Below are 15,110 nucleotides of genomic sequence, written 5' to 3'. Positions count from 1 at the left end.
GCAGCTTCAGCAGCTGGAGGAGGCAGATCTCACCAAGTTTGGTTTCACTGCCATCCATGTGAAAAGTGAAAATGATGATGAAAAACCAGAGTCATCACAGCTTTATCAAAGCCGAAGTGATGAGAGCACAGAGGCTGAGCCTGTTGCCAGCAGCTCATCTGTACACAGAACACTGACAGCAGAAGCTGATGGAGATGACGATGGAGGACCACAACCAGCCAGCAACTCAGGTTCAAACAGTCATTTACAACCAGATACCAGTGGAAGGAGTTCAGACACTTCTGGAGCTGAGACAGATGACAGTTATGATTGGAAACAGACTGGAGAACTTCAGTCAAGTTTTAACTGTCAAAAAAACACAAATATTGTTAGTTTAAGCAATTGCAACATTGCTGAAAAACAGTTTATTTGCTCTGAAGCATCTGGAACCATGAACAACTCAGAACTACACAAGGAGAGGCAAGCAAACGCAAAACCATTTAGCTGTTCTGATCAGAGTAAAAGACAGAAACAGAAGGGCACTCTGAACAAACATATGATAATTCATACAGGACAAAAACAGTTTTGCTGTTCTGAATGTGGTCGAAGATTTGGAAGAAAGAGCTACCTGAACGAACACATGAAAATTCATACAGGACAAAAACAATTTGGGTGTTCTGAATGTGGCCGAAGGTTTAGACGAAAGAGCAGTCTGAATGAACACATAAGAATTCATACAGGACAAAAACAATTTGGCTGTTCTGAATGTGGTCTACGATTTAGCCGAAAGAGAAGTCTGAAAGAACACATGGTAATTCATACAGGACAAACACAACTTGGCTGTTCTGAATGTGGTCGAAAATTTAGTCAAAAGAGCAGCCTGAACAGACACATGATAATTCATACAGGACAAAAACCATTTGGTTGTTCTGAATGTGGTCAAAGATTTAGACAAAAGGGCACCCTGGACAAACACATGATAATTCATACAGGACAAAAACCATTTGGCTGTTCTGAATGTGGTCAAAGATTTAGACAAAAGGGCACCCTGGATAAACACATGATAATTCATACAGGGCAAAAACAATTTGGCTGTTCTGAATGTGGTCGAAGATTTGGACAAAGGAGCTACCTGAATGAACACATGAGAATTCATACAGGACAAAAACCATTTGGCTGTTCTGAATGTGATCAAAGATTTGGACTAAAGAGCAACCTGAACAAACACAAGATAATTCATACAGGACAAAAACCATTTGGCTGTTTGGAATGTGGTCAAAGATTTAGACAAAAGGGCACCCTGGACAAACACATGATAATTCATACAGGACAAAAACAATTTGGCTGTTCTGAATGTGGTCGAAGATTTGGACAAAGGAGCTACCTGAATGAACACATGAGAATTCATACAGGACGAACACCATTTGTCTGTTCTGAATGTGGTCGCAGATTTGGTCAAAAGGGCAGCCTGAATAAACACATGATAATTCATACAGGACAAAAACAATTTGACTGTTCTGAATGTGGTCGAAGATTTGGTCAAAAGAGTGGCCTGAATGAACACATGATAATTCACACAGGACAAAAACAATTTGGCTGTTCTGAATGTGATCGAAGATTTCGACGAAAGAGCGACCTGAACAGACACATTAACATTCATAATAAGTATTGGACAGTACTTAAATAGTTCTGAAGAAGTCATGAAAAAGGTAGCACAACATCACAATAAGACATTATCTGAACAGTAGTGATGGGATGATGATACCTCAAGGAGTGTATTGACACACTACACAAACTGTGTCGGCACTGTGTTGGTCGCTCAGTAGTGACCCCTGCAGTAGTTACAAAATCATTGCAGGTAAATAAAATGAAAATAAGATGGAAAAGCTAACGTGCTGCAAACACAACATCAGCCTGTGAAATAGTTAATCGCCAGTCCTCTATTTAAAATACGATCTCATCATTGCATAATTTCATGTGCTCAATTTGTGTGTCAAGTTAAGCTGTTCATGAGAAGAGTTTAAAATTTGCTTAAAACCTTGTTTGTGTAAATGCTAAACTGAGTTGGTTTGTAAAATATACCAAATTTGTCTGTAATATAATTCAGAGTTAAAATGTGTAACTTATGTATGGAATTTATTAACTTAAGTATTAAAGCATACAAAATAAAAGACTAAAAATAGATTCATTTATGCATTTTTATTGAGGAACAAAGGTTTCTGAAGTGTCTTTGCTCCAAGGCCATTTCTCCTCTTACACACCAGTTCCCCTGCCTTAGAAAAAACTCTTTCACAGGGTACAGATGAAGATGGTGAGCATAAAAATTTCAGTGCGAGTTGATAAAGGTGTGGATATGTTTTCTGGTTATTCTTCCAGTATTGTAAAGGAGTACAAACATATCTAATTGGAAAAATAACAGAAAACAATACCCAAAGGAGAAAAAGATTTACCTTATTTGGCGTCAAAAAATCAAAATGATTCCAGACTGGGGAAACGTATTTGAACAATCCATGAAGTCATTGGAACAAGGTGAGGGCAAGCAAAAATCCAACAGCAAAACTCCATCCAACAAATCTGCAACCTGTCGATACAGTTTGTTTCCTTATAAACACAATTTGGCACGGCGCAGTCAAACGACACAGTTCCTGTATCGCTCACATGATTTTTTTTCTTAAAGCGATACACGCACCAATACGGGGTTTCACTCTTGTGTGCTCGGCACAGTGTTGACGCACCAGTGTTGTTCATCCCATCACTACTGAACAGACCTCAGTCATCAAACTGGCAAAAAAACTTTGGAGGAGAACTCTTACAAGAGAGAGAAAGCAACAATCTGACGCTTGCAACAAAACTCACAAGACAGACCAAAGTGCAATACAGCAAAAGAGAACAAAAATGTTGAGTGGAGAGATGGAGACAGCACAAAGGGGCTGAATGATTCCAAGAAGAACTGGAAAAGGAATACATTGACAAAGATGGATCAGTGCAGTGTTTTAAAAATGGAGAACTTAGTTTTCATGGAGAAAGAATTATAGATGGAGTACAAGATCAGGGACTTCTAACAACTGGTTTCAAAACGTGGCAGGAATTTCAGAAAAGTCTAAATGTTGATTCAGTCATAGAGCTGTTGAGAGTGTAAACCATCTAACATCAGCATGTCAGATCCTCATGGCAGACAGATATACATCCCGACACAACAAGATCTGTCAATATCTCCACTGGAAAGTATGCAGCGAACTGGAGGTGGAAGTAGAGGAAAACATCTGGGAGCATGAGCCAGCACTAGTCTCATCCAACGGAAAAGTATCTTCTACGTCAAAGAGATCCCAGCAAGCAGACATATCAAAGGAGGTGCAATAAAACCTGATATTGTCATCTGGAACAAGCAAGAGAAAACAGCCAAAATCATTGATGTAACAGTCCCCAATGACTGTGGCCTGAATTGAGCTGAAAGGGGAAAGATAACAAAATACCAAGACCTCAAAAATGACCTATGGACAACATGGTCATTGAAAGGAATAGATATGATCCCAGTTGTGGTGGGACAACAGGGCTTATGAAGCAGAACCTGAAGAAATACTTTGAGGTAATCCCTGATCACCCAAGCGCACACAAGGTGCAGTTGTTTGCAATTAATGGAACAATCACCATCTTGACGAGAGCCCTTGGATATAATGCCAGTAATGTTTAAGGTGCAACTATAGACCCCAGGTCTGGGGCCCATTGCATTCTATTAAAATGAAATTCAAGAGAAATTTAGAAAAAAAAAAAAAAGATAAAAATGATTTGGCTGTTGGTTGAATATTTGGACATAAGAGGGTGATTCTTTAACTATGGGCACTATTGGCCTTGTAAATATAATTTCCACCACACCATTGCCTTACAGTATAAAGCGCCTTGGGGCAACTGTTTGTGATTTGGCGCTATATACATGTGCTCTGATGTCACTGTTTATCTCCATAGAATCTACCCAAACAATCTTTCATACAAACTGTTTAGGGACATTACAGTGTTGTGGTGGAAATTACGGCAATAGTGTGGGACAACTACATTTTGTTTAAAAAAAAATCACAACAGTTGTATGACATTGAATACCCCAATTATGTTTTGATTATTTTACTGATATTTTATTCAGAGATATTTTAAAACATTAGAAAAAACGTTTCTTTACCATTCATTTTTATCATTGAAGATCAAAAGTCTGGGTGTGGGACAAGCACAAAACGGCAATATTTGCATATAATGATGCTGAAAAAAGGTGAAAAAGTCACCATAGACTACTAGAACAAATTTCTTAACGCACTTTCATTGTAAAGATAACTATACAAGTGTGAAATTTCCCCTTTTTTCTGTTTTTCATACAATATGGTCAAAGGACATAACAAGTGCCCGTAGTCTAAGAATCACCCAAGAGCAACCTGAACAAACAGTGCTGCAGGGAGATGTCTCTCCTCTGCTTACAGTTCATTGCTTACTCAAAATATGTGAAGTGGGACAGGGGGAATAGGCAGTATTTGAGGAAAGAATAAAAGAAGCAGATCTACCAGCAGAGAAGAAAGAAGACACCCCCACAAGAAGAAACCTATAGTCAATTGCCTCTCAAATCCCTAAATCGTTAACAGCAGGAAAAATAGAAAGTAAAGGAAGAAGCCTAAGAAAAAGCAATGAATGATCAGCAGTCCCTTGAAGATGGGAAACAGTTTGAAAGAAGTCAGTGGATGGAGGAGGAAAAATGGGTACTGCTGTGGGCAATAGAATATGCCAAAGTGAAATACACCAACCAGAGAGAAATATATAGAGAATGGCAGAAGAGATTCCACCGCCAGAGTTGTGCATGAACGAGTTTAAAAGAACACGTTCTTTTTTCTGTGAACTTTGAACTGAACACAGCACATTTGTAAATAAAGAACTTGACCATGAATTAGTTCAGATTGTGTGAAATGAACGACGAACGCCAATGTTGAAGTCCAATTAAACATTATGGAATTTGTTTTCTCCTGATAATTCGAGTGGCACGACCTGCTCTCGCACTTGGATTGTCTAGGCCCAGTGTGTGCGGTGTCCCCGGACCACAAACAAGCACGCATCTGAATGTGATGTGTTGGGAAAGTGTAGGAACACGGACCCACAACAGGGGGCGCAAATGAACGGACAATGGAGTAAGTCAAAATAACAACGCTTTACTGTTGTGAATGTGCACAACGAATACAACCAATTACAGAAATGGACAAAAGTCAATACACAAAGGTGTCATGTGGGCAGGCTCGAAGATAGGAGACGCCTCTCCAAGGTAAGACCGGAACCACACGGCTTCCTCCGCCACAGGACCCCGGGAATACTGGAGCCGCCAAGTCCCGAACTCCCAGGTGGCCACTGCCTCCGCGTGTCGGACCTGGTACTGCTGGCGAGGGAAAAAGAACAGTTAGATGGGGGCGCGTTTGCACCCAGAACTCCGAACGGCAGGAAAGGTACCTCCACCTCTCGTTGGAACAGTAAACCAATAACTAGCTCAGTCAAAACTGTGTACTCAGTAGGCTTTGATATGTTACCTCTCTGGTAGAAACGATATCTCGGCAATGAGGTGGAGATGCCGTCCTGCTGATATACCCCACTGATGATTGCCGTCAGCTGTCTCAGGTGATGGGTGACAGCTGTCACCGAGGCTGCTCCCGTGAGGCGGCGGCGCCCTCTGGTGCCTGGAGCCCGCACTCCAGGCAGGGCGCCCTCTGGTGATGGTGGGCCAGCAGTACCTCCTCTTCAGCGGCCCACACAACAGGACCCCCCCCTCAACGGGCGCCTCCTGGCGCCCGACCGGGCTTGTCCGGGTGGCGACAGTAGAAGTCGGCCAGGAGGGCCGGGTCCAGGATGAAGCTCTTCTTCACCCAGGAGCGTTCTTCGGGACTGTACCCCTCCCAGTCCACCAGATATTGAAAGCCCCGGCCCATCCGTCGGACGTCCAACAACCGGCGCACTGTCCAAGCCGGCTCGCCATCGATGATCCGGGCAGGAGGTGGTGCCGGACCGGGTGTACAGAGGGGCGAGGTGTGATGGGGCTTGATTTTTGACACATGAAATACTGGATGGATCCGCAGTGAGGCTGGAAGCCGAAGCCTCACTGCGGCGGGATTGATGACCTTGAGAATTTTAAACGGACCTATGTACCTGTCTTGGAGTTTTGGGGAGGCCACTTGCAGTGGAATGTCCTTGGTGGACAACCACACTTCCTGCCCGGGGCGATACGTAGGGGCCGGGGTCCGCCGCCGGTCTGCATGGGTCTTCGCCCTCATCCGGGCCTTCAGCAAAGCAGAACGGGCGGCACGCCACACCCGACGGCACTTCCGCAGGTGGGCCTGGACCGAGGGCACACCGACCTCTCCCTCAACCACCGGGAACAACGGGGGCTGATACCCCAAACACACCTCAAAGGGGGAGAGGCCGGTGGCTGATGACACTTGACTGTTGTGGGCGTACTCGATCCAGGCCAGATGAGTACTCCAGGCCGCCGGGTGCGCGGCTGTCACACAACGCAGTGTTTGCTCCATTTCTTGATTGGCCCGCTCTGCTTGCCCGTTGGTCTGGGGGTGATACCCGGACGAGAGACTGACCGTGGCCCCCAGTTCCCGGCAAAAGCTCCTCCAGACATGCGAGGAGAACTGGGGACCGCGATCGGAGACGATGTCTGATGGTATCCCATGCAGGCGGACGACGTGGTGGACCAGGAGGTCCGCTGTCTCCTGGGCCGTTGGGAGCTTCGGGAGGGCCACGAAGTGGGCCGCCTTGGAGAATTGGTCCACTATCGTGAGGATCACGGTGTTTCCCTGGGACGGCGGGAGGCCCGTGACAAAATCCAGGCCGATGTGGGACCAGGGGCGATGAGGCACGGGCAGCGGCTGTAGCAGTCCCGGAGCCTTGCGATGGTCGGCCTTGCCCCTGGCACAGGTGGTGCAGGCCTGGATATAATCCCGGACGTCGGCCTCCAGGGACGCCCACCAGAAGCGCTGCCGGACAACTGCCACGGTTCTTCGCACCCCTGGATGACAGGAGAGCTTAGAGCCGTGACAGAAGTCCAGGACTGCAGCCCTTGCCTCTGGTGGGACGTAAAGTCTGTTCTTTGGTCCAGCCCCGGGGTCCGGGCTTCGTGCCAGGGCCTCCCGGACGGTTCTCTCTACGTCCCAGGTGAGGGTGGCCACGATAGTGGACTCCGGGATGATGGGTTCCGGTGGATCCGACAACTCCGCCTTGACCTCGTCTTCGTGTACCCGGGACAAGGCATCCGACTTCTGGTTCTTGGTCCCGGGCCGGTAGGTGATGCGGAAGTCAAAACGGCCGAAGAACAGTGACCAGCGGGCTTGCCTGGGATTCAGCCGCTTGGCGGTCCTGATATATTCCAGGTTCCGGTGGTCAGTGAAAACCGTGAATGGCACGGACGTTCCCTCCAACAGGTGTCTCCACTCTTCAAGAGCCTCTTTCACCGCAAGGAGTTCTCGGTTGCCGACGTCATAGTTCCGTTCAGCCGGGGTCAACCTGCGGGAAAAATAGGCACACGGATGAAGGACCTTATCGGTCTTCCCACTCTGGGACAGCACAGCTCCTATCCCTGAGTCCGAGGCGTCCACCTCAACCACTAACTGGCGACTAGGATCGGGCTGCACCAGAACGGGTGCAGACGAGAAGCGCCGTTTCAACTCCTTGAACGCGGCATCGCAACGATCCGACCAGGTGAAGGGGACTTTTGGTGAGGTCAGGGCTGTCAGGGGGCTAACAACCTGGCTGTAGCCCTTAATGAACCTCCTGTAGAAATTTGCAAAGCCGAGGAACTGTTGCAGCTTCCTACGGCTTGTGGGTTGGGGCCAGTCTCTCACCGCTGCAACCTTGGCCGGATCAGGAGCGACGGAGTTGGGGGAGATGATGAACCCCAGGAAGGACAAAGAGGTGCGGTGAAACCCACACTTCTCGCCCTTAACAAACAGCCGGTTCTCCAATAACCGCTGCAGGACCTGACGTACATGTCGGACATGAGTCTCAGGATCCGGAGAAAAGATGAGTATGTCGTCTAGATATACGAAGACGAATCGGTGCAGGAAGTCCCGCAAGACATCATTAACCAATGCTTGGAACGTCGCGGGAGCATTTGTAAGACCGAACGGCATGACCAGGTACTCAAAATGACCCAACGGGGTGTTAAATGCCGTCTTCCACTCGTCTCCCTTCCGGATCCGAACCAGGTGATACGCATTCCTAAGATCAAGCTTGGTGAATATCTTGGCTCCATGCAGGGGCGTGAACACCGAATCCAACAAGGGTAAGGGGTATCGGTTACGAACCGTGACTTCGTTCAGCCCCCTGTAATCAATGCATGGACGTAATCCGCCATCCTTTTTCCCCACAAAAAAGAAACCCGCACCCATCGGGGAGGTGGAATTCCGGATCAACCCGGCAGCCAAAGAGTCCCGGATGTAGGTCTCCATTGATTCGCGTTCAGGTCGTGAGAGGTTGTACAGCCTGCTGGACGGGAACTCAACGCCTGGAACCAAATCAATGGCACAATCATACGGGCGGTGCGGGGGAAGGGTGAGTGCCAGATCCTTGCTGAACACCTCCGCAAGGTCATGGTACTGCACCGGCACCGTCCCTAGATTGGGCGGGGCTCTGACCTCCTCCCTGGCCTGGGAACCGGGAGGAACCGAGGAACCTAAACATACCCGATGGCAGGTCTCGCTCCACTGGACCACTACCCCGGACGGCCAATCGATCCGGGGATTGTGTTTCAACATCCAGGGAAAACCTAAAATCACACGGGAGGTGGCCGGAGTCACAAAAAACTCGATCTCCTCCCGGTGATTCCCCGACACCACCAGAGTTACTGGTGGTGTCTTGTGAGTGATTGGAGGGAGTAGGGAGCCATCTAGTGCCCGTACCTGCACAGGCGAGGTAAGTGCCACCAGAGGGAACCCTATCTCCCTGGCCCATTTGCTATCAAGCAAATTCCCTTCTGAGCCCGTGTCCACCAGTGCTGGGGCCTTCAGGGTTAAATCCTCATAAAGGATTGTAACTGGGAGTCGTGTGGCGATGTGGGTGTGTCCCACGTGCACGTCTCGGCCCCCCCCAGCCCAGTGTCTAGGGGCGGGCGTTGGTGTTTAACCGCTCGGGGCAGTCTCGTACCTGATGCTCAATCGAGCCACAAACAAAACACGCTCCGCGGGCCAGCCTCTTCTGTGTGGCCGGTGCCCTAAATGTTGCCCTACTCGTGTCCATAGCTTCGTCAGCAGGGGGAGCTGTGATCGCACGGAGCGCAGGGGCCGTGGAGCGTGGGGAGGGCGGAACGCGGTTGGAACCGGAAGGGAGAGGGACGACGTGTGCCTGGCCACGCCCTTCGTCTCGTTCCCGACGGCGCTCATTTAACCGATTGTCTAATCGTATGACAAGATCGACAAGCCCATCCAAATCCCGCGGTTCGTCCTTAGCCACCAGGTGCTCCTTGAGGACCAATGACAGTCCGTTTACGAAGGCGGCGCGGAGGGCAGTGTTATTCCAGCCGGACCTCGCAGCCGCGATGCGGAAGTCGACTGCATAGGCAGCTGCGCTCCGGCGCCCCTGTCTCATTGACAGCAGCACGGCTGAAGCGGTCTCTCCTCTATTAGGGTGATCGAACACTGTTCTGAGCTCCCTCACAAACCCATCATATGTCAGAAGGAGCCGTGAACTTTGCTCCCAGAGCGCTGTAGCCCAAGCGCGTGCCTCACCACGAAGCAGATTTATCACATAAGCTACTTTGCTAGCGTCGGTCGCGTACATGACGGGACGCTGTGCGAAGACGAGCGAACACTGCATAAGGAAATCCGCGCACGTCTCCACACAGCCTCCGTACGGCTCCGGGGGGCTTATGTATGCTTCAGGGGATGGTGGGGGGGGGTCGTTGGACAACCAGTGGAACGTCGCTGTCACGCACAGGGTCTACGGGAGGGAGAGCCGCAGCGGCGCCCGGAGGGCGCGCTTCCACCTGCGCGGCGAGAGCCTCCACCCTGCGGTTCAGGAGGGCGTTCTGCTCGGCCATCAAGTCTAACCGAGTCGTGAAAGCGGTGAGGATCCGCTGCAACTCACCGATTACCCCTCCTGTGGACGCCTGTGCGCCTTGTTCTTCCATTGGCCGTTCAACAGCCGGTTGACGCCCCTCGGGATCCATGACGCTGGCCGAGATATCCTGTTGGGAAAGTGTAGGAACACGGACCCACAACAGGGGGCGCAAATGAACGGACAATGGAGTAAGTCAAAATAACAACGCTTTACTGTTGTGAATGTGCACAACGAATACAACCAATTACAGAAATGGACAAAAGTCAATACACAAAGGTGTCGTGTGGGCAGGCTCGAAGATAGGAGACGCCTCTCCAAGGTAAGACCGGAACCACACGGCTTCCTCCGCCACAGGACCCCGGGAATACTGGAGCCGCCAAGTCCCGAACTCCCAGGTGGCCACTGCCTCCGCGTGTCGGACCTGGTACTGCTGGCGAGGGAAAAAGAACAGTTAGATGGGGGCGCGTTTGCACCCAGAACTCCGAACGGCAGGAAAGGTACCTCCACCTCTCGTTGGAACAGTAAACCAATAACTAGCTCAGTCAAAACTGTGTACTCAGTAGGCTTTGATATGTTACCTCTCTGGTAGAAACGATATCTCGGCAATGAGGTGGAGATGCCGTCCTGCTGATATACCCCACTGATGATTGCCGTCAGCTGTCTCAGGTGATGGGTGACAGCTGTCACCGAGGCTGCTCCCGTGAGGCGGCGGTGCCCTCTGGTGCCTGGAGCCCGCACTCCAGGCAGGGCGCCCTCTGGTGATGGTGGGCCAGCAGTACCTCCTCTTCAGCGGCCCACACAACAGTGATGTACAGCCAATCAGAAAGCGAGGTAACGGACGCACGGAGCGAAATCTAAATTTAAAACGGCTTTTATGGCTTACCACAAAGTCCGGTAGTTGCGCTGTCTCCACTCCTTTAAAGAAAGGCTTTTATTTTTCTTTTTGTATCTTTTTTTCCCCCTCTGTAATAGTCCACAAACTATCTCTGTTTGTTTACTCCTGAAGTCACGTTTAATCTCAAGAGATTTTGCGAGATTTCCTGTCTGACCTGGGAATGTTCGTGTGTGAAATCTGTTCATGTGTGTTGTCTTTACAGTGTGGGTGCACACTACACACTGTACAACCAAAACTCATATCTACAATTTTTTTTTATCTCCGTGTGTGGTCTCTCCGGTTTTGGAAACCTACTGATAATTTTAAAATCTTGCAGTGCGAGCCATCCTGAAACTTCACAGCTTCACACTACATTACCCATGTTGCATTGCGCACACAAGCCGTAACAACGACCATAGCAACACTGGAACACATTTGTTGCTACCCAAATGCTAATTCTGTGTTTTAACATCAATGGAACATAGCAAAATAAGAATACTTTATATATATATATTATATATATATAGAGAGAGAGAGAGCAACATTATTGGGGCAACAGACAAATAAACCAAAAACAAAAATAATTTTTTTCATTCTTTGTCCATACTATATATGCAAAAATGTCCATTTGGTGTGATAGAATTTAATATCTACAGTGAACAGTTTTAGGCTAGAAGGTAGGCATAGTGATTAAAGTCATAGTTTGACAAACAAGTTCAGTCTTTCATTTTCATTTCTTGCCCCCTGCCCCCCAAAAAATAAACTTTGAATGGTGAACTATGAATGTGAACAGTCCATTTTGAACATGTGTGAACTGAAGTTTGAAGTAGCCCATGAAAACTGAAGTTGCACAACACTGTCCACCAACACTACCCAAGTAAGAAAGACACACCAAGAGGGCGACTCACCACCCAAAGACACAACTTTGTCCCACAAAAAGACTTTGTGGATGAAGAAATGCAAAGGATACGATGAAATTAACCAAATGGTCAAAGACAACATATGTCCTCTCACACAGACCATTGCATCACCAAAAATAACCCTCCTCAAATTTGGCAAAGAACACCAGAACCAGGCAGCCTGTCACACAAAAGGAGAAGTAGGAGTCATTAACCACCTCAACCACAAAATGGCACACAGATGTTCTCAGACCAAGAGCAATAGGAATTAGAAAAAGAATTGGCCAATAAGATGAAGGAAAGAATAATGGACATGCAGGAGCATCCTAAACATATTAAATTAAAGGAGGATAAAAAGTTCAAAAGTATACTTCAAAAATGGAATCTAGGATTGTCTAGACTGGTCCCAGAAGGAACCACACTGATAAATTGTGTGAATTATGGAGTAAATTAACCACAGAACATTTGGAAAAAGGGAACAAAACTTAGGAAGCAGAATACTGTGCTATGACTTGGGGGGGGGGGGGGGGGGGGGGCATTACAGCAGAAAATCAACCTTCTAAGAGCAGAGATCTCCCACATGACAACATATATGGGGCCAAAATCATAAAAGGAACCTCATTTAAAAAGCCGGTAAGATTAAATGAAAATGCAATGTTGGAGATAAACAACTGGATGGGGGGCTGGTCAGAACATCAAGCCTTCGTGAAAGTCTTAGCTGCATAAATCAGGAACAAAGAGAACGATATAAATGCAAAACAAGCAGTCTGCAGAAAAAGTGAGGGGGAAAAACAGCCAAACTTATTGACGCAATGGTGCCCAATGATTATGGTCTCAAAAAGCTGAGGGAGTGTGTGGGGGGGCCAAGAGCTTAAAAATGACCCACGAACAACATGGTCATTGAAAGAAATGATGGATATAATATGACTGGTCGTGGGGCAAGAGGACTTATGAAGAAGAACCTGAAGAAATAGCTTGAGTCAATCTCTGGTCACCCAAGTGCCCACAAGGTGCAGATATCAGAAATTAAGGGAACGGTCACCATCTTGAAGAGAGCCCTCGAATACAATACCAGTAATGTTTAGGGTGCAGCTATAGACCCCGGGTCTGGGGCCTGTTGCATTCTATTAAAAAAAAATCCAAGAGAAATTAAAAAACAAAAAGTGTCCATCAGTGTGTCAGAAGATTTGGACTAAAAGGTGATGTGAAGGTGTGATGTGTTTGGTTGTTCATGGTGTTTAACCTGTCAGCAAGGTGTTGCAGTAGTCAAGGTGTGAGATGGTGTCTGTGTCGGGAGGCCTGCTGCATCTTGGGAAACCTGCTTCTCTGAATGTTGTGATGTCTTAATGTTCAAATGTTTAATTTTGGGGAAATATGGACTTTGTTAGGGCGAAAACTGAAACTTGTTTTTTGTTTCCCCCTTTTTCACATCTAGATTGATTTTGATTATCAGGGTTTGCTTGTTTTTTTTTTGTTTGTTTGTTTGTTTGTTTTTTCTCGATCTTAACACTTCACAACAAATCCTTGTGGAAATATGAAATTATAAGTTTTAAAATATGTACTTCTTTGGGTGAAATTCACCAAAAATGTTTCTTCTTTCATGTGTGATGACTTTTGATTCAGATTAGTTTGAATTTTATTTTATTTTATTTTTTTTTTGTAAACAAATACTGTTTGTTAGGAAACAATAGAATTTATCCAAAAGGTTTTTTCCCCTCCAGTTTCTAATAACATTTAATTTCAATGGTTGTGAAATTTGAAATTTGAGTTGCGCCACCGCACCTGAGTTGCGGTGGTGCAACTCAGGGTTGCTGCGAGACCTTCACCCACTTGCCTCAATTCGGATAACAGACTTCTTCAAATTTTGTACACATAAACAATGTCAAATATGTATGTGCTGTCTTTAATTCTGATGTGTGCCATTATTACGGTAAACGAGTAATAATTGTGGACTAATTGCTGTCTAAGGTAACTGGAGTGTAAACATAATTTCGCCACTGTGAGATCAATAAAGTATATCTCATTACCAACTGTTCCTCATGAAAACATGAAATTCACCCAAAGGTGGGCATGTTCCTGAATTGCATAGTTTCTGAGAGTAAAATAATTCATCAAAACAAGGTGGCATTCAAGAAAATTCAACACAATGTTTTCGAGGACAATGTCAACTTCCAGAAAAAAAAACTTTTCCAGCTACTTTCTGTCCCCTGATACAGTTGACACACTGCTGTCAACATTTCAGCTGGTACTTCAGGTTTCATTCAAAAGTCTATTTAAACAATAGTGTAAACACCAAAATGACTCTTAGAAAGTTTACAGCCATTGGTAAAGAATTTTATTTGGGGTATGTCATAATTTTCCTCACCTGCATAGTGCGGGGAAATAGTTGGGAGAATAAACCCGGGTGAGCTCTGGTTATGAACTAGAACCGGTTCATGATGATCTTTATAATTTCATTACTGGTAAATTTTAGAATTAATTTAGATGAGATATACTCATTATCTTACAGGAATATATCGCAATTATCTGGGAACAATTTTTTGCACAGGAATTCATCAAGCACGTCCAAGACTTTTGTTCCCTTTCCCCTTGGTCCAACCCCTACACCTACCCCTTTAAAACAAGGGGTAAGGTGAAGGGGTATGCCTCTAGCCCATGAACTGACACACCGCTCTGCCTTTGACGTCATCATGTTGCGCCCTTTAAAGTGCCGTCTTCACTGTTTGTCAACATGGCAACCGAAGCGCAAGTTGTTGCAGTAGCCTGTTTTCTCGTTTTATTTTCTCCCCTTTCTGCATCAATGTGAAGAAATAGGAGTCGCAGATTTCTTCAATGCATCGCAATCATGTCGGAGAATTTAGTGGTATTAATAATGAATTTAATTAATTACTTATTAATTAATAAATAATAATTGATAAATTATTTAATATTTGCAATACTAATAATAATTGTAACATATTGTTAGTTAATGAAATATATCAGTCTGTTTTGAAGGAATATACATTATACAAGTTTCACTTTTGAATGGGATTACTGCAGCGCCGTCGTTCGGCATAAGCAGACTACGCAGTCTGCGTGGGGCACCAACCATGCTGCACTAGTTTGCAGGGCCTCCAATTGACTGAAAAATGTGTTGAAATTATTACCAGTGATGCCGGTGTTACTCTAACCACTTTTTTTTGTAACGAGTAATCTAACGCGTTAATCTTTCCAAATGAGTAATCAGATTAAAGTTACTTCTCCAAGTCACTGTGCGTTACTATTATTTTTGCATTGTGGGTCGA

The 15,110-nt window shown here is 46.2% G+C and overlaps 1 long non-coding RNA gene across 1 annotated transcript; it reads right to left on the bottom strand.

The window, feature by feature from the left end:
- Positions 1-1,491: 1,491 nt before the first annotated feature.
- On the bottom strand, positions 1,492-10,214 carry LOC117531224. The gene is made up of 3 exons (XR_004566572.1): positions 10,202-10,214; positions 5,587-5,590; positions 1,492-1,716 (listed from the first exon to the last, which is right to left on the bottom strand). It is a non-coding gene; the product is annotated as an uncharacterized LOC117531224 (long non-coding RNA).
- Positions 10,215-15,110: the final 4,896 nt, after the last annotated feature.

The sequence above is a fragment of the Thalassophryne amazonica genome, chromosome 18 (genome assembly GCF_902500255.1).
Source record: "Thalassophryne amazonica chromosome 18, fThaAma1.1, whole genome shotgun sequence".
Classification (NCBI taxonomy): Eukaryota; Metazoa; Chordata; class Actinopteri; order Batrachoidiformes; family Batrachoididae; genus Thalassophryne; species Thalassophryne amazonica.
This window is presented reverse-complemented; position numbering and strand designations above follow the sequence as displayed.